Below are 24,692 nucleotides of genomic sequence, written 5' to 3' on the forward strand. Positions count from 1 at the left end.
TTAAAACAGACATAAATCTACATTGCTGACTCATCTCTATGGCTTGTACTAATTCAGATTTCATTTACATGCATGAGTGGTCATATATTTTAATAGAGTCTTTTGCAGTAAATACCACCCATGTCAGAAACTTTGTAAAAACAAAAAATACAAATTAGAACTGGATTTCTATGTATGATTGGGAATGTTAATTCGTCAGGTTAGTACCCATTTACTCAGGAGCCTTTAACTAGTTTTATAGCTACTGCTCTGTGTTTTGAGGGGTCATTGTTGGACAGAGGACTGTAGAATGTTCACTCAAATAAGTTAACCTATGCTGGGACCTTGGAAAGGTCCAGTTGTACATCTGATCCAGCTGTAAATACTGATCAGCCTAATTACACAATGGTTTGGCTCTTAATGACTTACATCAATCCTCACCTTCTAACTCAGCAATGCTTTTGGGAAGGCTCCAACCAGCTACCACTTCCCAGAGAAAGCAGTCCCTAGGAAGCTCCTTGGCAGAATAGATAATGCTTGGCCAATGATGTCACATTATAACCTGCAGGGGGTAAAGTGCTGATTTTTCCATCAGAAACACAATGAAAGAGTCTTTCTCTGAAACCCCTCTGTCCGCCATCCCAAAACCAAAACCACCACAGCAAATGATTAAATGCAGTGCAAAGAGAGGAGAAATGATGCAGGCAGACACTGCTTTCCACAATGGCAGACGTGTTCTTACTGTTTGTTCAATGGTCTTTATAGATGTTGTTTGCTGAACTGGACTTCCACTCGCTTCTGGACTTGTGGTTTCACTGGAAGAGCTACGCCCTGGAGGATGACTGTGTTTATTGAATTGAAAGGTAAGTGGTGATTTCAACTGAATCTGTGTTTAGTCAGCTAATGACATCCTGAGCCTCAAAATAAAGACTTGATACAATATTGGTGAAGGTAAGTTTTCATTAAAATCTTTTTAGAATAAATTCTTTGTCAAATTCAAGCTTTGCACAATTTATAGAACTGCTCTTCTATAAACTGAACCTTTAGCACTTGCTTTAAAATATACCTGTACTACTTTTCTTTTTCACACTGTGAAATCTTGAAAGAAATCATAAACAGATGATCATTCAGCAAAAATATTGATAACAAATCTGACCTGCCTGAAAGTCTAGGGACAGGTTGCCATGGCCAGCTCTACAGGGTGGCAGAAAAAGAGGCAGAAGCAGAAGAGCCATAAAGGAGGAGCCTCTCCTATCCTAGAAAAATCACAACAGGAGAGGCAGCACCCTGCAGAATGCACCCTGCCATGAACTGAAGGCATACCTGTGGTTTATCATCCCTCTTTCAAAGGTCTGTTTTGATCTCCACCTGATGTACAGATCTTAAGGAAGGATGGATTTAGCTGCTGCTTTTACAACAGGGGAGATGAATGCAGCAGCTCCACACAGAGACAGATTCGGGGAGTTTTAAGTGTTTGGGGCCTGAGAGCTGGAAGGGTTTCCTTTCTCCATGGCTACATTTCCAAGTAGGAAAACCAGAGAAGATAATTCACTTAAGAATAGCTGCTGGCTGGAGAGCCTCCCTTGGAGGTGTACTCAGCAAGGCAGAAGCTGTGAGTACAAATAAGCTCCCGTGTCTCTGTGGGCACTCAGCTTCCAGCTTTTACAACCCATCCGTCCTTTCCAGAAGCGAGCACAATTCTAGGAAATTTGTGTGACAAAAGCCTGCAAGAGAACTCCTGTCTTCTTTCATCTCTCTGTTCTTCTTCCAGCCCTGCTGGATCTTCCCCATCTAATGTAATAATCTAATAATCTATTAACAAACACCTTTTTTTGATATTCCCCCCAGAGAATAGAGTTCTCAGCCTCTGAGACTGGCAGCTGATCTCCAAACCTGCCTTCTGTTAGCTGAGAAAAGGCCAGTCTGATACCTCATCGACCTGGTCAGGCTTCCTGCTGTGAAGAGGATCTCGGTGGAGCAGAGAGGAAAGAGCATCTGAACCTTTTTCCGTGGCAGTGAACTTTGGGCTGGGCAGCGTGAACTGGCCCCAGTGGAACTCAAGAGCAGCCTCAGAGCTGCTCTTAATCTCAGGCAGCTGAGGAAAACGCCCATAAATAAATAAATAAAGCACAAAACGCTTTACACACAGAACTGAGCTAAGGGTCTCAGCACTTACCAAGTAATTCATCCTGGCATTGATTTCTGTGCCTGATCTCCCAGTCTGAAAGCAGCTCCCAAATCTCCCAGCCAGACGTGGAGCCGGGCAGTCCCCGCTGGCTGTAGGAAACGCTCTGAGCCCGCTGCCCCTCTGCCCAGCCCCAAATTCCTAAACCACAGTGCTCATCTGAAATCAGAGCCTACCTCCAGAACAGGTTCTGTGTATCCACTATGAGGGGTAGAATATTTTTGAGAGATGAAGTCTCATTGGCAAAGCCAACTTTTGTATCACTGAGTATTAACTGATTTTCCATAAAACTTCATTTGTTTCCTGTCTAATTCTGCATAGCATGAGCAGTTGTAAACAATCTATTGTAACCACTTCTCTACTTGCTTGCCTGTCATTTTCTCCAGAAATTAAATACAGCAGCGTATCTTTAGCGCTTATTATAGAAGAAATTACTTATTCAGACATAAAAATATTTTGAGCCCTGCTGTTATATGTACAATGGTATAACAGATAATCCAAATTCAGACAGTAAATGTGATGCTAGAAAACATAGAAATACATATTTTATTGCAAGAAACTTGTGCTCTTCAGATGTACCTTTGATTTAATATGTTTGGGCACTGTAGTTTAGCTGATTTAAATTTTAGTCAAGAAGATGAGTAGTAAGGATTTAAACGATACGATTTTCAAACTGGAAATTAGTAATCTGACTGGTTTTCACTTACAACTAGGTAAAAGTACTGAAATAATTTATTAGTATAGCAAACAGTACCTTCATCAATTTATATTTCTTCTTCTTCACTTTTCTTTCCTTCAGTAGATTAACAGAGCTGTATACGTTGACACAGTTCATACTTCTTTGACTGAGCTTTTAGACTGCAGGAAAAGAGGTAACCATTTAAAATGTAAATGTGGGGACAAAAATCCTTTCACAAATTAGGATCTCTTCACAGACCCTGACCTGATTTGTTGCTGAAATCAGGCCTTTATCGACTAAGAATACTGTGATCATAAGATGAACTTTTGAGAAGATACCAAAATTCAAGCATGCATATCAATCAAAAAGAATGAATCATGGATTTCTTTCAGAATGGAATTCCTTGGCCTGTTGTGTTCAAATGCACATTTGGGACAGGGAGATAATGGATGAAACATACAGTGATCACTGGAAAACCTCAATGAAGTAAGAATAGTTTCATATTGGAGGAACACATTTCTAATTTGATATTACTTTCTTAATAACCCAGACTAAATATTACAGACTGCAATGTGGACATTCTGAAATATTTGCCTGTAATATGAACAACAGACCACGCACATTGGAGAAGCTGAATCAGTGCAAGGTACTTATTACTAAAAGCACAGTTGTTAGCCTAGCATTCCCCATGGCTGCAAAGCAGATGTTTTAAAGAAGTTGGTTTAAGTAAGGGTGAGAAGATCCCTTTTGGCAATGGGAGCCCAGTAAGCAGTGCTGGTGGGTAGCACTGTGCACACATTCCTGAGCCCTGCACAGTCAGTGCACTGCCAGCACTGCCATCACCTGAGGGGAAGGAGCCGTGCTCCGTCCTGTCCCAGCGGTGGATGCGTGCACCCTCGGGAGCAGAGAAGTGAGAACCAGCAGCCCCAGTGCCATTCACCCAGCATTCCAGCACAGTCCCACTCTGCATTCCTGAGCCCTGCACAGTCAGTGCACTGCCAGCACGGACACCACCAGAGGGGAAGGAGCCGTGCTCCGTCCTGTCCCAGCGGTGGATGCGTGCACCCTCGGGAGCAGAGAAGTGAGAACCAGCAGCCCCAGTGCCATTCACCCAACATTCCAGCACAGTCCCACTCTGCATTCCTGAGCCATGCACAGTCAGTGCACTGCCAGCACGGCCACCACCAGGAGGGGAAGGAGCCGTGCTCCGTCCTGTCCCAGCGGTGGATGCGTGCACCCTCGGGAGCAGAGAAGTGAGAACCAGCAGCCCCAGTGCCATTCACCCAACATTCCAGCACAGTCCCACTCTGCATTCCTGAGCCTTGCACAGTCAGTGCACTGCCAGCACGGACACCAGTGGAGGGGAAGGAGCCGTGCTCCGTCCTGTCCCAGCGGTGGATGCGTGCACCCTCGGGAGCAGAGAAGTGAGAACCAGCAGCCCCAGTGCCATTCACCCAACACTCCAGCACAGTCCCACTCTGCATTCCTGAGCCCTGCACAGTCAGTGCACTGCCAGCACGGACACCACCAGAGGGGAAGGAGCCGTGCTCCGTCCTGTCCCAGCGGTGGATGCGTGCACCCTCGGGAGCAGAGAAGTGAGAACCAGCAGCCCCAGTGCCATTCACCCAACATTCCAGCACAGTCCCACTCTGCATTCCTGAGCCCTGCACAGTCAGTGCACTGCCAGCACGGACACCACCAGAGGGGAAGGAGCTGTGCTCCGTCCTGTCCCCAGCGGTGGATGCGTGCACCCTCGGGAGCAGAGAAGTGAGAACCAGCAGCCCCAGTGCCATTCACCCAACATTCCAGCACAGTCCCACTCTGCATTCCTGAGCCCTGCACAGTCAGTGCACTGCCAGCACGGACACCACCAGAGGGGAAGGAGCCGTGCTCCGTCCTGTCCCAGCGGTGGATGCGTGCACCCTCGGGAGCAGAGAAGTGAGAACCAGCAGCCCCAGTGCCATTCACCCAACATTCCAGCACAGTCCCACTCTGCATTCCTGAGCCCTGCACAGTCAGTGCACTGCCAGCACGGACACCACCAGAGGGGAAGGAGCTGTGCTCCGTCCTGTCCCAGCGGTGGATGCGTGCACCCTCGGGAGCAGAGAAGTGAGAACCAGCAGCCCCAGTGCCATTCACCCAACACTCCAGCTCAGTCCCACTCTGCATTCCTGAGCCCTGCACAGTCAGTGCACTGCCAGCACTGCCATCACCTGAGGTGAAGGAGCCGTGCTCCGTCCTGTCCCAGCGGTGGATGCGTGCACCCACGGGAGCAGAGAAGTGAGAACCAGCAGCCCCAGTGCCATTCACCCAACATTCCAGCTCAGTCCCACTCTGCATTCCTGAGCCCTGCACAGTCAGTGCACTGCCAGCACGGACACCACCAGAGGGGAAGGAGCCGTGCTCCGTCCTGTCCCAGCGGTGGATGCGTGCACCCACGGGAGCAGAGAAGTGAGAACCAGCAGCCCCAGTGGCATTCACCCAACACTCCAGCACAGTCCCACTCTGCATTCCTGAGCCCTGCACAGTCAGTGCACTGCCAGCACTGCCATCACCTGAGGGGAAGGAGCCGTGCTCCGTCCTGTCCCAGCGGTGGATGCGTGCACCCACGGGAGCAGAGAAGTGAGAACCAGCAGCCCCAGTGCCATTCACCCAACACTCCAGCACAGTCCCACTCTGCATTCCGTGCCTTTTCATGGGGCTGAGCTGCTGCCCGTGGAAACCCACAGGAGGCACGGCTGATTCCGCCACGAACTGAAATAAATGGTACTCGCTCTTTGTCCTGCTAGTGCTGCAAAGCTAATGCAGTCCTACAAAAGGGAGCTGCTTTTGATTTTGGCTGACCAGCACTGGCATCAGCTCAGCTCTCCCTGCAAAACCTTCATGACTGATGAGGCAGAAAGCACAAAAGGCAGCGCTTTGGCTTTCAGACCACAGATGAAGCTTCCAAAGGCTTCTTCTCTTTCTTTTGTTTCTATCAATTAAAAATATATTAAACCAGAGTCTCTGTAAGCAACAGACATGCAAGCACATACCATCTTTATGCTGTATAAAGGCAGAATCACACTCTGAGATGGAGCACTGAAACATAAAACCAGAGTCCCTTCTCACAGTCTGCGTAGTTCAGAGATGTGTTTTAGAGAGCACTCTCCATCCCACTGATGGCATTTCTGACATGGCAGGAACTGCCAAAGCCTGCTTTCCTGCTGCTGCTCCCTCTCTCTGCCGTGTCTGACAGCATTTTTAGGGTTTAACTGACCTAAAAATGGCTTCTGCCCATTACTGAAAATGCAAAAAAGGGTTCCACTAAAAACAGCACTTAGGGAGAAATTAGGATTAAAGAGCAGCCAGCACTTAAACCATGTAAAACTGAGTGATGTCAAACTGACTGCAATGACAGAGCTCAAGAGCAATCTTATGGATGCTTTCTGCTGTTTCAAGTGAAGCATTAAAACATTTTAATACAAGGCTCTTTAAAATGCATATTCTGTGCCACTCTAACTCAAGCTATGATAGTGGCTTGATAAATTTCCTCTTTCTGACTGGCACACAGCAAAAGATCCCCCACACCTCTGTGTGTTGAGCCCTGTAAATTTAACAGCTTTTTTTTTTTTTTACACCATGCATCCTGTAACATTTTTGTGTTGGAAAACCTGAACTCATAAAATCAGTATCTCTAAAATTTCTGCTCTACCCTGCAGCCAGACTGTAACATGTGGCATGTTTGAAGGCCTAAAATTTGCAGCTTTAAAACGTCTCTGACTGGAATAATTAGGTACCATCTTGTATGCCTGCTACAATGTTTGCCACATAAATTACTTATAAACCACTGTGAGATTCAAACAAGAATGTGACAGGGAAAAATAGGTATTAACTCCTATGAGTAATTTAGGCATGTCAAAACTATAAATTGTTGCCTTACTTTTTTCTTCTTATGATTTGTGACACAAGAGTGGATTACATTTGCACTATTTCCTACTTTGGTTATGATTTTTGTCATTCAAATGAAGGCAGAGCAACAAAGAATGAAAATAAATTATTATGGCTCAGTGTAAACTATTTGCATGATAGTCTCAAAAAGGAAATAAATAGAAAAGATATATTCTTAAATTTCAATTCTGAGAATTGTAACCTTAATGGAAAAAACTGTGTAAAGTTAACTAATGTGTATCTAGTTCTGGTACAATTACCTAGTTCTCCATGCTGCAACATCTGAGAGTGATGATGACCTTGAAGTTCTAAAAATAATGACTAGAATTTTCACCTTTCTTGTCCATTGTTACAGCTAAGTGCCACTACAATTCATTTACCTGGTGCCATCTTCCTTTCCAGTTATAATTCTTGTCACAGAAATGAAGAATTTGAAACCTTTTCCAGATCATTTCTAACATTCTGCATTTGGTTCTGTTGCTAATTCTATCTCCACATTCATCTACAGGCACGATCTCTGAATACATATGTAAGGTTCACTGAGCCAACCAAATGAAATATGGAATATTAACAAGATGAAACTTCTTTTTCCTTGCTGAACTGTGTGTTACTACATATCACTAGAAGACATCCCAATTCTTATAAATCACACGGTACCGTGCATAAGAAAGGGGAATGACTCAGGAGAAAAGTAAAAATATCATTGGTGTGCTCTTAAAGTAATGTCAGAGTCATTCTTAGATGCCTACAAGTGTGATTGGACTGTGATATGTATGTGTATTTCACTAGTTGTGGAAGAGATTCTATCAAGGCACTCTATTTTAACAACAGAATGATGTACTCCAGGTAACTTTGCATCCCAGTTCTGAGCCTTACCCAAAATTCCATCATAAACCCATCATTCCACGAATTCTGTTGTACAAAGGGCCAGCAAACTCCCCGTGCCAGTCACAGAGCCTGTTAAGATTTCCTGAAGTGACTTTTCCTTCAAGTATTGAGAAGTTTCAGAAGGAGGCTCACAGTCTTGTGGTTTGCCAGTGCATTTGTCCTTCAGCTAAATGTCTCTTGCAAAGAGGTTTCTTGCAGGACAGAGCTGCCCCGTGCCCCTCTTTGTCTTGCAGAAGGTCTGAGTCTCTCAGGCCTAAATCTCTCAAGCGAAGAACTCAAACACACTGCAAGGAAGTACCGCGACCCACTTCCCATCCCTTTCCCCTCCAACACACATTATCAGGGTGTGAAACACGCAGCAAACACAAGCTCCAACACCGGGAAATGCAAAATGCGGGCAGCCCGTGCTACTGTAAATACAGATTTCGCTGCCCGGGGCCGAACTCCGGGAGGGGCTTTGTGCCGGGCTCTGCTCAGGGGGCGGCCAAGCTCAGCTAAAGGAGCCGGCAGGCAGCGCTCCTGCCCGGCCCGGCCCTGTGTTCCACGCGTGGCCCTGGCTCCTTCCCTCAGCCATCCCGCCCTGAATGCAGAACCCGCAATGCCGCGGGATTCGCGGCCACTCAGCCACTTAAACAAACAAGGAGGTGCGTATTGACCCTGGGGAAAAACTCCCACAAGCGCCCCTCAGCGTTTTAGCCCAGGACTTTTAAATCGGGACGCCTCTCTGAGAACTGAGCTGCTTCAAGAGATGTTCTCCTCTTTTAGGATGTTTCCCATCTTTTGTGCGGAAGAAGGACTTTTTCAAAAGTGTTCATTTTTGGCTTCATTGGTAACTCTGGCATAAGGGATCTGTGCAATGGCATAATACTTGTCAACAACCCTGTGGGTCCTAAATCCCACACAGTTCTGCAATTTCAAGACTTCACGGACTCATTTCAGTGTTCTCCCACCATCCCCCTTTAAAGAGGGGCAAAACACAGAGCATGTAAGAATTCAATCAAACAAAGAGGTGTCATTTGCATCACAAACCAGATTTCACAGATGTTTGTAAAGGTTTCAATATTGTTATTTTTCTACTTAAAATGCTTCTGGTTTTATGTCTAACATGAGCTGTTGCTTCAATGCCACCAATAAACCACAGAAGCATTTGCAGTATCTCTGCTGCATTATGAACTTTTATATGGATGCAGATCCCTCCATCCAGTCACCTACAAACCTGATGCAACAACTGTCTGTCATCTTCCATTTGATCAGAACTTATTCAAAGCAATTTTACAAAACTGTTTTTTTTTTTGTGTTGGAAAACCTGAACTCATAAAATCAGTATCTCTAAAATTTCTGCTCTCCCTTTCTTTCCTCCATTTCCTCTGCCATTTCCCATAAGGATTATACAGCTCTAGTTTCCATAGGAAGCCATGCTAGAAAGTCTGTCAAAGCACAAATACCGAGGCTTATCCCGCCCCATGGGAAGCGCGTCACTGCACAGCGAATGAACCGCTGCAAGGCAGCGGGGTGCTTTTATTTTCAGTTCCACAGAGAAAGAATAAACATCACAAGCACCTTTTGTTCTTCTCTCCCCACCACGAGCAACTCCAGAGTGAGAAAATGCATGAGAAGTAGTTCATTTAATGGTGAGAGACATCATTATGATCAAGGGGGACTAAAGCTTTAGAGCTGCAATCCAGGGAGAAACACTTTCCCTTCCTCTTACCGGGACAGCTGCGCTTGTGCTGGCAGCCAGGCCCTGCCAGGGCAGAGACCCTGGCACACACCTTCCTCTGCTCCTACCCTGGGGCAGTGCCCACAGCTGGATTTTGGCAATATCCCAGGATATTGCAGGGACCGCTCCCCTCAGGCAGCCTCGGTGCTGCCTTCCTGTTTGTGAGGTTAAGAGAGTTCAGCTCCACGAGCTTGTGGGGCGTTGTGCCTTTTGCCTTCTGGGTGCCAAGCAGCCTGAATCCAGTTTTTATTTTAGAAGTACAAACGTGGGCTGCAAGTTCAGCTCCTAAGGCTGACACATTGTGAGAAAGGCCTCTTCCACCACAGGTCAAGTAAAGCAATTTGTTCTGTACTGGCTTAGTTTTCAGAATGTTATTTTAAGCCACAGATGCATTGCCAAGATTCCAAGCTCTCCTGATACAGAGGCAAAAAGACCTGAACCTGTGTCAATCAGGCACATGTATCGAATCTCCTGCTTATCTGAAATATCACTCTTATGTAGGACCTTAAATCCTAGCCTCAGCCAAAATTCCAGATGGTAGTTTCCCCTTCATCAGGGTTCTTTCTATTTCTTTATCACAAAATGTGCTTAACTTCATACCCTTTTAAAGTCAGAGTCAGCATATTTCACAGGGTTTAAGTAGCTGCATGTAAGATTTGTAGGTTTTGGAATAGCACAGGTATGTTAGTTCTCCCCAGACTGCTATGCAGTTTATTTCAATTGAGCCGGCATCTATTTTGGGTAGGATTGCAGATTAGTTGACGAGTCTTAATTCCAAACTGAATCTAGCAATGCCAGCTCAAAAACGTAGCTGGTGAGGATTGCTTCACAAAGACTCAAAAATTATATAATGTGTATGGTATTAATCAGCTCCTGATCATCCCAATCCTGGATGAAGCAGGTGATTAAAAAAACCCAAATCACTGGCAACACAAGAAACCAGGCACAACTCTGGTCCAAATTGCATCTCCACAGAGAACACTGAGCCAAAAGTCAGATTCTGCTGGCAGCAACCTCAACAGAACTTCAGAACTGATTCCAGTTTAAAGAGATTTTACAGAGACTAGATCACAAAACTAATGATCAGAGAGCAATGAACAGAATTACAGATTCTAAACGTACTTTGTTTTATTTGGGGCTGGTGGTGGGGATTTGTTGTTTGGCTTTTTAGGTTTTTGGTTCTTCCTTTTTTGCCTGTATTTGAGAGCTCAGAGGTGCCAACATGGGGGAAAGGAACAACACTGTGGAAACCCTGGAAATGGCACAGCCATTATGAGTGTGACTCAGGACAAATGCTGTCCTCAGGATCAGGCACAGATGCAAAGACCCCTAGAGAGTTAATAATATTGAAATGAGTTCCTTGAATTTCCATTTTTAGCTGCAAAATATAGCAATTTAGTATCAGTGGACACCACTAATATTATTTTGCCTCTTATCTCTGGAAGTCAGTGAAAGAGATGGGAAACAGAACACACATCCCAATCTAATTCCTGCAGTTCAAATAATCACAGGCAATTAGTTATCTGTCTATCATCACAACAAAAAATTTACAGAAAGAATTTCAACAATGTTTCTCCTGACCAGTATTGTTCAGATTATATAGCTATTAAAAGTAAGTTTTACATTAATCTTTTTATGTGTGCTCTCTGGGGAAGTTTAAGAAAAACCATGATGAACAATAACCGGGGTTTAATGAAAATAATAATGCAGATGTAGATTGACCTGATTTTAGTCATACTCTGCACATTTGAGAAGCATTAGAAACAATCAATAGGGTTCAGATATCTAATAGATAAACTCAAATTCCCAGCACTTTCCTGGACACACTAAGGAAAAGCTGTTATGGAATACTAAATTAAATAGGCAACAAAAGAGGACTTTTTAATTCCTAAATAATGCAGTATAAAAGTCATAAGAAAAAGTTTTAAATGAGAATAAATTCATTTTAAGGACCATTATTTCTAGTGTTTTGCCATTCACATCCAAATTCTGAAAATAAGAAATAGCAGATGCTTGGAAGCAGGATCTGAAAATAGAATAGCATTTTATTGCAATAGGAGGCTGAAAAGGTACAGATTAGTGCTGAAATAAGAGAAACAACGTATTGCACCTCTTAAATCTACACTCACATCTGCTCTCTTGCTTTCACAAACCAATTGTTCACATGGAAAATTCTTAAATACATACTCCAGTGTCCCAGTCATTTCTCAGACTTCCTAAGAATTTGGATCCATGTAGACTCTGATTTTGCAACCATAGACCACAGCATCAGAAAGCTCTGCTGGTTTCAACTGGAATCACACGAGTTTAAACATCCCCTTTTGCAAAGAGTATCCAAAGGTATGGGAGGATGCTTTTAAGCAAGAGCTCTAAAACTCAGTATCAAACAGCACATCCAAGTCTTAGTCTGATTAGGAAATGATGCTTGGATCTCTTTTACAACAGTTCTTTCTTCACCTTCTGCCTCTCTTGTCCTTGTCCTGTACTCAACCACGATTTTCCTCAGCTACTGCTGCATGCTGAAGTGTGCAGAAAGGCAAAATATGTTCCAATGGCATTCAATAAAAAAGCTGTTCCCCTGCATTAAGCCACCAGTATTAACCTTCTCTAATTCTTTTAACGTACTGTTCTTTGATCAAGGATTTTTTATCGTACCATAATATTAAATGCTCTCCATCTGTTCAGGAGAGTAGTGCCATTCTTCAGTGGCATGAATAAACTGAGAAGGATTTGCACTGGAGGCGTCTTTTGGGGCTTTGCTGCAGTGGGCTGATGCTCTCATCACAACCACTGTACAAATATAACCAACTGTATGTGGCAACTGGCAACAGATAAGAGAGTGGCACTGATGGAACTCTCTGGATAATGTCTGAACATGCTGGAATGAGACACACAGTCTGGTCTGTTTCCCAGAAAAATCCTTCCATTAGTGATATTGTGATAATTTCCATGATTAGGAGGATTTCATTTTGTTAAGGCAGTAAAAGCACACCCCCGAGTTTTATTTATTGTCTGCTCTAATTTTGTTGTTTCAGCTTAACACATTTATGTTCCAAGTGTAATAGTGTTTTGAATTCATGCCCAGCTTACATCATAAAAATTCATTTGCTAAGATGGCTTTCTTTTAGTATCGAGTGTCTTCTAAAAGGACAAATATAACTCTGGCATTTTACTTCTCTAATCACGTTACTAAAATATATATAAAAAACCCGTTAGAGATTCATGTGATCTGGTTGTGCAGATATGGTAGAGTTCTTACCACCTAGAACCTTCATTAAAAAAATCCAGATAATGAAGGAGAATAATGACAATTCTCCATAAATCTAGTTTGATATCTGAAACCACCACCAAAAAAAAAATCTATCACTAAGAAGCAACAAGAAAAAACCATTATTTTCACAGTACCTCAGGTATTAATTTGAAAGAGAAAAACCTGTTTCATACAGAAATACTGGCACATTATCCTAGCCATTCCTTCAGAGTCAAATGATTTTTGTCATTAAATGCACTTAATATATTCATAACCCTTACAGAAAATGTATGTCCATGGATTACAGGACCCAACGATTTAAAGCCCCAAACCCTTCCTCTAAAATAATCATATTCTGTGCATCATCTTGCCTTGAGGGTGGAACTGAAGCTGGTAATGGCAGTGTCTCCTGGGCACTAAAGCAAACTGCTGAGCCCCCTGCCCCTGTACTCCTCCAGCCATACTCTGTAACCTGGCTGTGAAGGCCTTGCTCTGTTCGGGTTAGATCCAGTGGAAGATGAACTGCGACACCAGAACCAGCTTTTCTCCGTAGAGCTGCGGCCCCTGGCCGCCCCGCGGGCTCCCACCGGCCCTTCTGGATGCACAGACCGGGGCCGCAGCCTCCGCCCAGCCACCGCTGAACGCCGCTCTTCCCCCTCTCAGCTCGCAGCTCAGTCCTTGTTTACACACTCTGCCTGAGGCCCCTTCCCCTGCACGGGAGCCAAAATCCAGCTGTTAACAGAAACTCCTCTTGACAGTCTGCAGTGACCTTCTCCTTTCCAGGCTCTGATCCATTACCAGATTTCCACAGCCCCTGACCCGTCAGTCACCCTTAACATTTTTCTCCTTATTCATACTTCTTTTCATGCTTCTGCTAGCCTCACTTCTCTCATCTCACCCTTTGCTTCTTACTCTGCCCATGACCTGGCTGTTCTTTTAACTCTTCCTGTGCAGAACCTGTCTCATTCCCCATCCAGTTTTCACTGAGGTGCCTCCTTTGGCTCAATCTCTGACTGATCACCTTTCCCTCTTCACACCAATAGCACCCGTAATAACTTTGTCCGAAGTTTTGCACAAGGATGTCAGTTCTGACAATGCTAATTCAAGGAGTTCATTTTTGATGCTCTAAATGAATCACTAAAGTTAAAATCTGGACACCAAGCTGTTGGTTCAGAGCTGTTCCTGCTTCAGAGCAGAGCGAACAACAAACTTAATACCAAAAAAATCAGATTTCTCTCCCACAGATGATGTTATCTGTAACTCCAAGGAAGATCTTTTGAAATGTTAATAAACTGTATGAGATTAAGGTGTCTTGAAGACACCAGTGGCCTCATGAATTCCTGCAGTAAACAATGATATAGTAAGGAAATGATACTGTGAATAAAGATGCTAAGTCCAGCCTCAAAGAGATCAGAGATGGGGTATAAAGGTGCCCATTTAAAAGGGAAGCTGAAACATTTAGCTTATCTAGCTAAATGTATTATGGCTATCTTAGCATGATTTTTGTAACAGCAGAACCATATTTAGCTAATGCTCCACAAATGGAACTAATTAATCTGTATTTAAAGTATTTTATTTACAATTGATAATTGTCCATTTCCTGCAGATCAGACTAATGAGGCAAGTACTTAATTTTGAAATTATTTTCTAAGCATTTACATAAACTAGCATGGCTACTTGAACTTTATACTCAGTTGCAAGATCTAGACTGCTCTGTATCGATAGTAATTTAGAGAGGTGATATGGTAGGTGACGGGGGCAAGCAAGCCTTGACCACACATTGCTGGTAATAGAGGCAGGTAAAGGTAAGTTCTATTTTTACAGTTCCATGGCTACAGTCTATCAAAAGTCTGCCCAGACAAAAAGCTAAGTAAACTTTCAGAGAGAAATGGAGAACCAATTTTTCCTTCTACCCTACTATTTACATCGCTGCTCTTCATCTCTGGAATCTGGTGGGACTTTTTTAATCACAGCATACATGCCATTGCTTACTTACTACACCAAACTCTACCCTGGAGTCTTTATTACAAATAGAACAAAAAATACTAGCTGAGAGTAATTACCTTAGAGCATTTCTAGAAAAAAATGGATATAAAGAAGATAGAAAGTGCTCAGGACACTGGTTCTTTAATCACCAAAGTCTCAAGTTCACAGCTGCACAGAACCTGCAGCTGAATCAGTTCTGCTGCACTGAGTGGCTCTAGGGAATGCCACGTTCTGCTCCCACACTTTTGGGGCAAAACCTTGTGATTAATGCATGTAGTTACATGAATGAGGTGACTGAGTTCCAAGGAGCAGAAAGTATGGGTAAAACCACTTTCTGCCCATTTTTGATATTCCAGGCCAGTATCTTCCTTCTCACTTTTGAAGGAAGGGAGATGCTTTTTTTCCCAAAACTGCTTTCTTTCTGTCCATAAACACAGGGGAAGCAGGAAAGGCTCAGAGAAGGAATTTGAGCCATTCTAACTCCCTGTCAGCACACACCTGATGTTCAAAGCTGTCTTTAGCCCACAGCATCCGTTCACAGAGCTGTGTTTCTCGTCTGGTTGTTACAGCCTGTGTAAACCTAAGAATCAGATTAACAATGTGCCAAAAGATACATGAAGGCAAATTAATTAAATTTGACTAACCTTGCCTGCTAAAGCTGGTTTGCACTGAAAATGTCTGGCTGGTATTGGTACACATATTTGTAAATTACCTGCACGATTTTTCACTGATACCATCTTCCCTCCCACTGACTGCTTCAGAGGACTCCAATTCTTTTTTAATCAGAATTCAGTAAAACCAAAGAGACCAACCTAAAGCTTGTCAATACCATCCCTCCGTTCAGGCAGCACAGTTTTAGACAACACTGATACATCAGCTGTTGTCAGACAGAAACCTCGAATTAAGGTAATTTGTTTAAAGATCACAAACATTTATTTAGAGGCCCTTATTTAATCACAGAGCACTGTTTCAGCAGCTATGAAGCACTTGATGAGTTCTAAACTGGGGTAAAACACCTTTAAAGGAAACACAGCTTAATAAAATTAAGTTTCACCAAAGACTCCTGTAGCAGAAATCAAACACACCCATTTGGTGGGACACAATTGTATGTATGTTTGGTTGGTTTTGTTTTTTTTTTTTAATAATTGAGAAGTCTAATTCATTGAAATCAGGACTGATCTTTCCCTAAAAATCAATGACTCCCATATTGCCTACTACAGAAGATCTGGAATTTCTTCTAAACTGCTTTCAGATACCAGTGCACATTCATCACTGAGTCTTTACTGGTAAAAACATATCAAAATAAAGCCATTTTGAGGAAAAACCAGTTCCCACTCACCCAATCACACATTTTGCTGCACTTGCAGCAATTTTTGCAAACCCTTATTGCTCATATCAAGAGCAAACATTTTGATTGATTTTGACTACCACTTGTACAGAGAAAAGTGCTGAAGAATCCTAACACGCTATTTTTGGAAAGTTTTATGGTTTATATTTTAAACATATCTGTAAAACTGTAATAAGAACCCTGCAAGATCACAGCTAACAGAAATTAAAGCTGGTATGCTTAGATCTTAAATGTAGGGAGTTTGTTCATTTTATAAGAATTCTATCATTTCATTGAATTATTTTCTAATTCTCCAGCAAACCTTTCCTACAATGCTCATCCTAAGAAAGAAGTTTAATCTACTTGAATGCCTGACAATCTGCCAGAACTCTTCTGCTAAAGCTTTCATTCAGAATTATACTGAAAAGAGAAGCTGAGTAAAAGAGAATAGAACTGTGAATGCTTTGAGGCATTTCCCCAGTATTTCTGTGTTTATCCACATCTTCTATGAGACACAAATCAATGATAAAAGTGCAGCTACCTGGTGCTATTGTCCAAATCAGCAGGCTCTAACTTTTGATACTACAGGCAAGAAATGCTTCTCACATCCTTTGCTATTTTGTTGCTTAAAAAAAAAAAAATCCAAGGAGTCATTAAAACTTGTCAGGCTGGCAAGGTATTACAAGAGGAGAGAGAAAACATGCTGTGCACAGCACAGTCTGCTTCTCACAGTCAGAAGTCAGGGTCAGTAGGAGGGAAAAGAACTGTAAGCTCCAAGGAAAGATTTAGGTGGAAGTAAGTTAGGCATTTTATCATTTTTACCCTTTTCTCTACATGCTTTGAGCTTTGGGGGAATGGAGGGGACAGGGAGAAGTGTTTGAAGATGCTGGTTCAGAGTCAATGTAATCAACTTCACAGTTCCTGAGACTTGAAGAACTTACAGGTACCAATTTCAGCTGGGTTGATGGTATGAGCAGAAACTGATAAAAGACACGGCACTGGAACAAGCAGGTCACATCATTTCACCCTCAGTGAGATGCCAAATGTCAGCCCCATCACTGAGGCCAGAAGAAATATATGACCACATAGAGTACCCAAAATCCCCCTTTCCTGCTCTCCAGGAATTAGTTCAGTCCCACTGGCCGCAGTCTCAGACACCACAGGCAGAGCCGACCCGCAGAGCTCACGGGTTTGCAGCCACTGCTGGCTTCAGCTGACAGAGACCCCGCTGTCTTTTGAGCCTCACGGGGCCCTTCTCTCCTCTCTTCCTACCCCTCTGGCAGCTTCTGTTCTTCTCCCGGGAGGTGGAGATTACTTGCACCTTCCAAATCCAGGCTCTCCTCGACTGCAGCCTACCATTCACCCTTCTTTAGTAAAGGGAAAGGAAAGTCATCACTCTTTTCTCTCTCATCTTTCTGGCTTAGACCTTTCCTTAGGTCAAAGAGAGGTGGAAATTCTTTGTGTAAAGCAGCACTATCACCCTGATGAGTGAGAGTTGTTTGGGCAGCTTATTTCACAGCTTATTTAACCACGGATAGATCTGAGTCATTCTCCTAACACAACACAACAACACAGAGCCTGAAAAATGCCTGGAGCAACTGGAGCAATTACACAAACACTAATGAGGCAGTACAGCCCAGATCTTACCCAGCGGACGTGTGGGGACCTGAGAAGCTCCCTGACCTGGAAAGCCATTCCAGGAGCCAGCCATTCCAGGAGCCAGCCATTCCAGGAGCCAGCCTTTCCAGCTCCAGCTGGAGCATGTGCCAAACCACCTCACACTATGTATGGTTTGAAAAGAGCAGCAGTAGACACATGGGAAAAATACGGGCTTTGTAATAACTCTGCTTTATAGACAGAAGAAATAATACTGCTAGTTTCTTCCTGCTGTCCACTAAGAGAGCTGAGTTCATAAACAAAAAGTTCATAATCTAACTGTAATAGATTTTGCTTCCTCAGGCAACACAGGGCTATGAAAGTGTTTAAAATGGACTTTTCTCTGTGTAATCAATAAAGCTTTCACAAAGATTGGTTCTGTTCCAAAGACATTTTTAGCTGCTTAGGCAGGACTCCCAAACACCAAATAAGCCTTCTATCAATTTCTACTACTTCTTTATAATCCCTCCTCAAAGTACATACAATGTAATGGTGAAAGATTTATTTAAATCATAATCTAAAAAAAAAAAATCCACTCATAATTTGTAATTCAAATTGTCACTATATGCAACTTCAGTTTTACTGACAGAGAAAGTATTTCTATTCTATAGGGTATTTCATGATACCTGCATTTGAAAACATATATCCAGGCTCAGAACCTCCTAACTGCCATTGGGTGTTTATTGACATTACATGGAATTCCATCAAAAACTGGAGGTTTAAATGGCTAACATAACCAAAATCAGGATAACTGCACTTTTATCAAAATAGATCCATTTACAAAGACTTCTTTTTTTTCTTTTTTTTTTTTTTTTTGTCTTTATCATACAATTTTATCTGCAATCACATGGCAGAATTTTGACTGGGCATGCCACACCTAAAATTACAAAACCTTAATCTGGGCTTTTGTGTACAGTAACTCTGTAATCAGTTCAGATGGAAATCTATTGCCCCTTCTCCCACAGCAGTGTTTACCCTCCCATCACTGACCACAGGCTCTGGCACATGTAATCCAGTGGCTGGGCATTTGTAATAAATAATTAGATATTTTTTTGCATGTATTTCAGAACAATTCAGCTGAATTTCCATGACTTCCCCAGGCTTCTCTTGTGGTTGCAGAGGTCAAAACTCCACTGTGCTGCATGTCTGTGTACAACAGAACCCAAACCAGCTGTCAAATCCCCCATCCTTGCCCTTTCTCCCAGTCCACATGCACTTTCTGCCCTACTGGAATCAAGCTGAGCACACCACGAGGCAGAGCTTTTGCTCTCAAGAATTCTCCTCCTCTGCCAAAATCATTATCCTGATTTTCACCCAGGGAAAATGGTCCAGTGGAGAATTTAGTGGATGTCTTACCATTCATTCCACAATGCTGAAAACTGCAGAAGTACTGCTCATTACTTTTGCAATGAAAAGTAAGGGAAGCTGGATAGTGCTAGGACTACTTAATGTGTTAATGCAACATTTGGCTTCCCCCATATTCCAGCCATTTTCCCTAACAGAATTACAGCAACAGGAACCCTGAGCGTCCATTTTTATGCAGTATTCGGTCTCATTTCAGGAACTGAAAACTTGTCTGAATGTGAAGGAAAAGTAAGTGCCTTGAGGCTCAATCCTGCAGGTGCTCAGTGCCCACAACTCTCACAGAAATCATCCACATTCTGAGATTTTGACCTGCTCTCATCCTTCTCTTGACTTCTCTTGCAGAAGCAGATTGCACAGATGAGGCATAAGGAATGAGACCAGATTGTCTGCAGATGGAAGCCACGATGGGATAAATCAGGGAGGGAATTTGAAGTCTAGTAGTTGTTCTCCACTGCTCCCGTATGTGGCCACATTTAGCCCATACAAAAACATTCCTGGTGTGGGAATTACTGAGCCCACAGCAGAGCTACTGCAGAATTGCCACACAATGGGAACTGCTCAGCGTGTTTTACAGCTGGACCCATGCACTAATTCTGTTTTATTCCAGGTAACATGTTTCTCTAACACGATTGATCTCCAAGTCAATATTAGGCTTTTTTTCATTAGCAGCAGTCAATAACTGGTTATCTCATATTTCTGATCTGATATTTTTAACATCTGAGCACTGTCTCATTACCTTCCCCTGCCAAGCACACACTCTTAATCTACCACTTTGAAGAGCTCAGAAAAGATTGATTTTTTTTTCCTCTCATCTGTGGAGAAACTTCTAAAATTGTATATAATCTGAGCTGAGAGGTAACAGGGACTTGAAGAGCTCTAGCATTTTTTCCCCCTCTGGGAAGATGTGGTCAATGTGGTCACAGGAGAGAAAACAGAAAATGGACTATGGCATCTGTAGAACTCATATATTAAGAAGGCAGAACGTTTGGCAGTGAAAAAGTAAAGTGATCTAGAGCAGTAGTTTCAATTTATTTCAGCTGCTGATTTCCACATCCATTTCCACCCTCAGGAGGTGGTATCTGCAGCTGTGACATCTTGGGAGCACATTTTTGCACTCTACCATGAAGTGCCTACTGTCCCTTCTGTTTCAGATGTCACCACTGCTGTGTTCATCTCCCCTGAATTAAGAGCAGTAGCACTGAGCTTTCCTGTAGTGTGTCAGGGTGATTCAAATGCAGCAGTCGTGGCTGGCTGTATTCGCCATGACAATCAAGGTACTTCAGAGTCGTTAAACGACAAGGAAAAAAATATCTTTGGATTGCTGGGCTGCCACAAAAAAGTCCTGTGATTCTGTGATATTCCCTGCATAGTCCCTGCCACAGAGTCATTTTGTCTTAGCCTTCCATTGCCTCATGCCTTTTGTATGTACTCTTTAACAAATATATATTTTTGTTACAGTCCAAAAAATTGCAATGCTAGTGAATACTGAACCCAGAGCAAATACTTATGAGAAATGTGGGCCAAGGAACACTCCTACAAAGACAGACACCGTTATTAGAAGTTAAATCATAAACTGCTTGAGATTCACCTGTAAGATGCTTACACTGAAAAAGGAAAAATGCTACACTTGATTATATTAACAATAACAGTATGTGTCAAACCAGCACAATAATCCTTCTGCTCTGCTCAGCAATGCTCAGGCTTCAGCAGCACGACTGACTTGATTCAGTTTGAGACATGACATTTTAAAAAGACAAATTGAAAACCAAGCAGATGAGAACAACAAAGATGACAAAATGGCTTAGAAAATATGATTCAGAAGGGTTTATGCTTTGCATTCTTTCCACATGTATAAAGAAACTGGAGCTTGACATATATCCTCCTAAGAAAGATGGAGTAAGAAAAAATGGTAGTTTCATGGAATGCTAAAATTGCTGTGTTTATCACTTTCTGTTTAATAATTTGGGTGAAGACAAGAAAAATGACTGGGCAGAAAAGTGAGGTTATCTTCCCATTTGTCATGGCACAACATCATACAAAGATGTCATAGCTGTGGAACGTGAAGAGGTGCACCCTGAAGGTGCTCTGAATGCAGCAGTATTTTCATGCGTGTGTCCTGTGGGGTAAGTGAGCACCTAGTCACTATTTAATTACCTACCCTCACTCTATAGCTGAACAGAGGGCTGAATAAAAGGCCTTGTGCCTCCTGAAAGGGCACCATTTCTTTTCTAGTCATTCCAAGTTCTTCTATAATGTTCAACATTATGATTAGAATGGTACAGGAAATTCATTTCCTTAAAAAAAAAAAAAAAAAAAAAAAGGAAGACAATACACTTTTGTTCTCCTCCTTCCTTTCCCTAAACATTTTGCAGAAGAAAAATAGAATTAAAAAAAGAAAGGTATCCAATGCTATCAAAATTAGACCCTGAATGGTTCAGTCCTGTAGTCAGGAACTGGTGACAGCATGAACAGCCAAGGTCAGTCTTGGTCTCTATGGTCCCAATCCCTGCAGGAAAACCAACTGCAGTGGGGAAGGATGCTAACAGCAACAGTTCACTCAGAAGCTCTACTTCTGGAGAAGGTTTAGTGCCCAGGGCATTTCCAGAGACTTCAGCTACCAAAATCCATATGTTTCTAGTAAATGCCCTAAAATGGGATTTTTCAGAGACGAGTGACTTGATAGGCAAATTTCAGAGGGATGGAAAGAACTCATCCCAGGAAAAGATTGCTCCTCTGATCTCAAGCCTCTGCTCCACCATACAGAGGATATGAGATCATTTGGATTAAATGCTTATGTGATTTTATTAGCATGGGTAATAAGAATTTTTCCCTAATTCAGTTTCAGAAAATGGCTATTTTAGCTGAAATAGCAGGAAAACTTTATCTAAAAGGAGACAGTGGTAGGGGAAGGAGGGAAGGTCACATGCATTTTGAAGATACAAAGGTACCTGAAAATAAGGGCTCACAGTAAAATGTGATGGGGGACTGTGGCAATAAGGAGCACGAACAAGCCCACCTTTCCTATCCATGGAATACCAATTACCAGATGTAAATATAACCACTCCCAATCTTTTCAAACTTAAAGGCTGAAAGGAAATAGCCTGAACTGAGTGGAAATCTGACTGCAGATGAGAAAGCATTGACCAAAACATTGCAATATTCACTCCTGGTTTATAGGGAGGGCTGCTTGGGGTTTTCTTAGGAATATACTTATGCAAAACTAATTCACTAATTCATGCATTTTGAAATAAATTTTTTGATACTAGACTGTCGTTTAAATTCCAATTTTCATATTATTTATAGGTGAACTTCCATGGAAAAGATGTTTTTGGGAAGAAAATTCTGACCTAATTCTGTAGTCACACACTATCCCCTCCTCACCCAGGTCCCCCCACACTGACACTTGTGTGCTGTTCCCTTGTCTATCTTCGGCTACCAAAGGGGACAAGAACATTATGGGCTGCAAATGCTCAGAGTAACAACAGCAACAGATGCTTATTGCTTCGGAGGAGTCTACTCCCCCAGCACTAAATCAGGTGTTTTAAAATAAACAGATAATAAACCAGGAATACCAGGCCATAGATCTGTCACACCTAAAACAATGTAACCACCTGGTAATTCCTGCATGTGTATTCAGGGCCGGCACTGTAAACAACCCCACCGTGAAAGTTTGGGTTCATGATACCCTAAAGCAGACAAGTAGCTCTAATGCATCACAGAGTTTAATGAATAAATGTCTGACTGCAGGGCCTGACAAGGAGTCTCAGAAGATGAAAAGCTTAATTTTTGAGTCACTACTCATAAAAGGTTAAATATATATATAGTGAGATAAGCTAAACCAAAAAATTGACAATTACTTGGCAAAATATAAAACCTTTCAGTTGCTGCAAACTTCAGACTTGGACAATTTCTGCAATTATTTCACTGCTCTTTTTTGAGGACTGCTGCAAACTTTGCCATGTTTAATGATTAGAAACCCACTTCTAATTTTCAGGGTCGATTTATACATAACTAGTTGAAACATATTTGTTTGTTCTTCTGCCTCTAGTATTCACACTTCTGAGGCATTTTTAATGTCTATATAATACTGTCTGTCTCCCCTGTGTCTAAGCCTGTCCAGCACTTTTCTACTACTAATCTTCACTCCCTTCTATGCCCTCTGCAGCTCTCCAGCCCCCTCCTTCCTTTGTGGGGGACTCAGACTGTACATGGCTTCCCAAGTGAGAGCCCATCAATCTTTTCCAATAGTATGAATATTTTTCTGTTGGAATTACCTTGCTGGACGGGCTCTACAACAACATCTGCCTTTTCTTCACTGTCTTGGTGTGCACCTTCTGGTATTTATAGCTGGTCCTTCTCCATCTCTACCATTTCCTCCAGATCTTGTATTCAGTTCTTGATGTAAATTCTTTTTACCTGTCACCAAGAAAATATTGCCTCGTTTTATAAATCCCAGTATTTTACTTTTGAAGATAATTTCGTTCTCTCTGAATGATTTGCTAATTTTCTATTTGATAATGTCCCAGATTTCATTCTCTTTTTATTCCATGTAGATTAAAATATACTTGTGTCTCAGTTTTGAGACAAACATAAGACAGGACGCTATGCCACGAGTAGTCTCCTCTAAAGAGTTTCAACAACTCCCCTCCACGAACAGAAAATGAATACTAATAGAGGAAAGTGGAAAAAACAAACCAAAAACCCCAAGGCAAGGAAGAAAAGCGAACTGCCAGACACGGAGCCGTCAGAACTCACCCCTCGCCCCGCACACACAGAGGAGCACAGACCCAAAAGGTCCCGGGGAGCGGGGCAAATGCTGACGGAGTCCCCCTCGCTGCCCCGTGGCGCGACACGGCGCGGGCTTTCTCTCTGAGGGGAGCGCAGCTTCCACGGAGCAGCTCCAGCAAGAAGCAAGGACCTGGTGGTTCTCTGGCGTCGAGCTCCTCTCCACGGCAGCCACGGCAGGCGGAGAGCCGGGCTGGAAGCTCTCGTTGGGTTTTCTCTCCCCGGCTTGGGGCCGGACCGGGGCGGCCGCGCTCCGCCGGTGCCGCTGCTCCCGCCTCGCTTCACCGCAAGGCACCTGGACGATTGCCGCTGCAGAGCCTCCGATCCAGGTAAGGGAAAAGCTTTTGCTTGGGTCACGAAAACCAAGCTGGCCAAGCAAAACCGAACCGCGAGCCCCACTGGGCCGGGAGGCTTCGAAAACGCCCCCCAGAGCTCCCCTGGGCCCGGCCGCCGCCTCCCTCAGGGCCTGGGCCTCAAAGACCCAGCAGCCAGCTTGGGGCACGAAGCTGAGGATCTCGGGCAATTTCCCTTCTCAGCATCAGGAGGCTTTGGAGCACGATTTCACGAGTTTTCTGAAGCACTGTCTTAAAGATGCTGTGAAATAAAAGCTGCTGTTTTAAACCTGTTTGAGGATTTCATTAATCTCTTCCTGTTTTTATGATCAGCTCGGCAGCAGAACAATTCCCCCATTATCTATAATCCCACACTGTTAAAGGAGCATGAGCCTCTTGTGGAGGATAGATCATAAAGACATATTGGCAAAAAGCAGAGTTTGGATTTCCTTTTACTTTTAAATTTTCCCGAGCTTTGTGTTGAAACTGAATTCTGTCAGACTCCAAGTGAACTGAGTCAAAGTGGTTCAAACAAAAAAAAGAAAATTAACACATGGCTATGATGTAACCTTACAACACAATGAGAATGCCAGTGTACTCCTTCAAATGC

The 24,692-nt window shown here is 43.0% G+C and overlaps 1 long non-coding RNA gene across 1 annotated transcript in view; it reads right to left on the reverse strand.

The window, feature by feature from the left end:
• Positions 1 to 24,692, reverse strand: part of LOC116443800 — a 45,782-nt gene extending 21,090 nt beyond the window's left edge. Inside the window, exons 1-2 of the long non-coding RNA XR_004240057.1 lie at positions 23,721 to 24,692; positions 23,240 to 23,381 (exon numbers count right to left, since the gene is read on the reverse strand). This is a non-coding gene — a long non-coding RNA (uncharacterized LOC116443800). The remainder of the gene's footprint in view (positions 1 to 23,239; positions 23,382 to 23,720) is intronic.

The sequence above is a fragment of the Corvus moneduloides genome, chromosome 5 (assembly GCF_009650955.1).
Source record: "Corvus moneduloides isolate bCorMon1 chromosome 5, bCorMon1.pri, whole genome shotgun sequence".
NCBI lineage: Eukaryota > Metazoa > Chordata > Aves > Passeriformes > Corvidae > Corvus > Corvus moneduloides.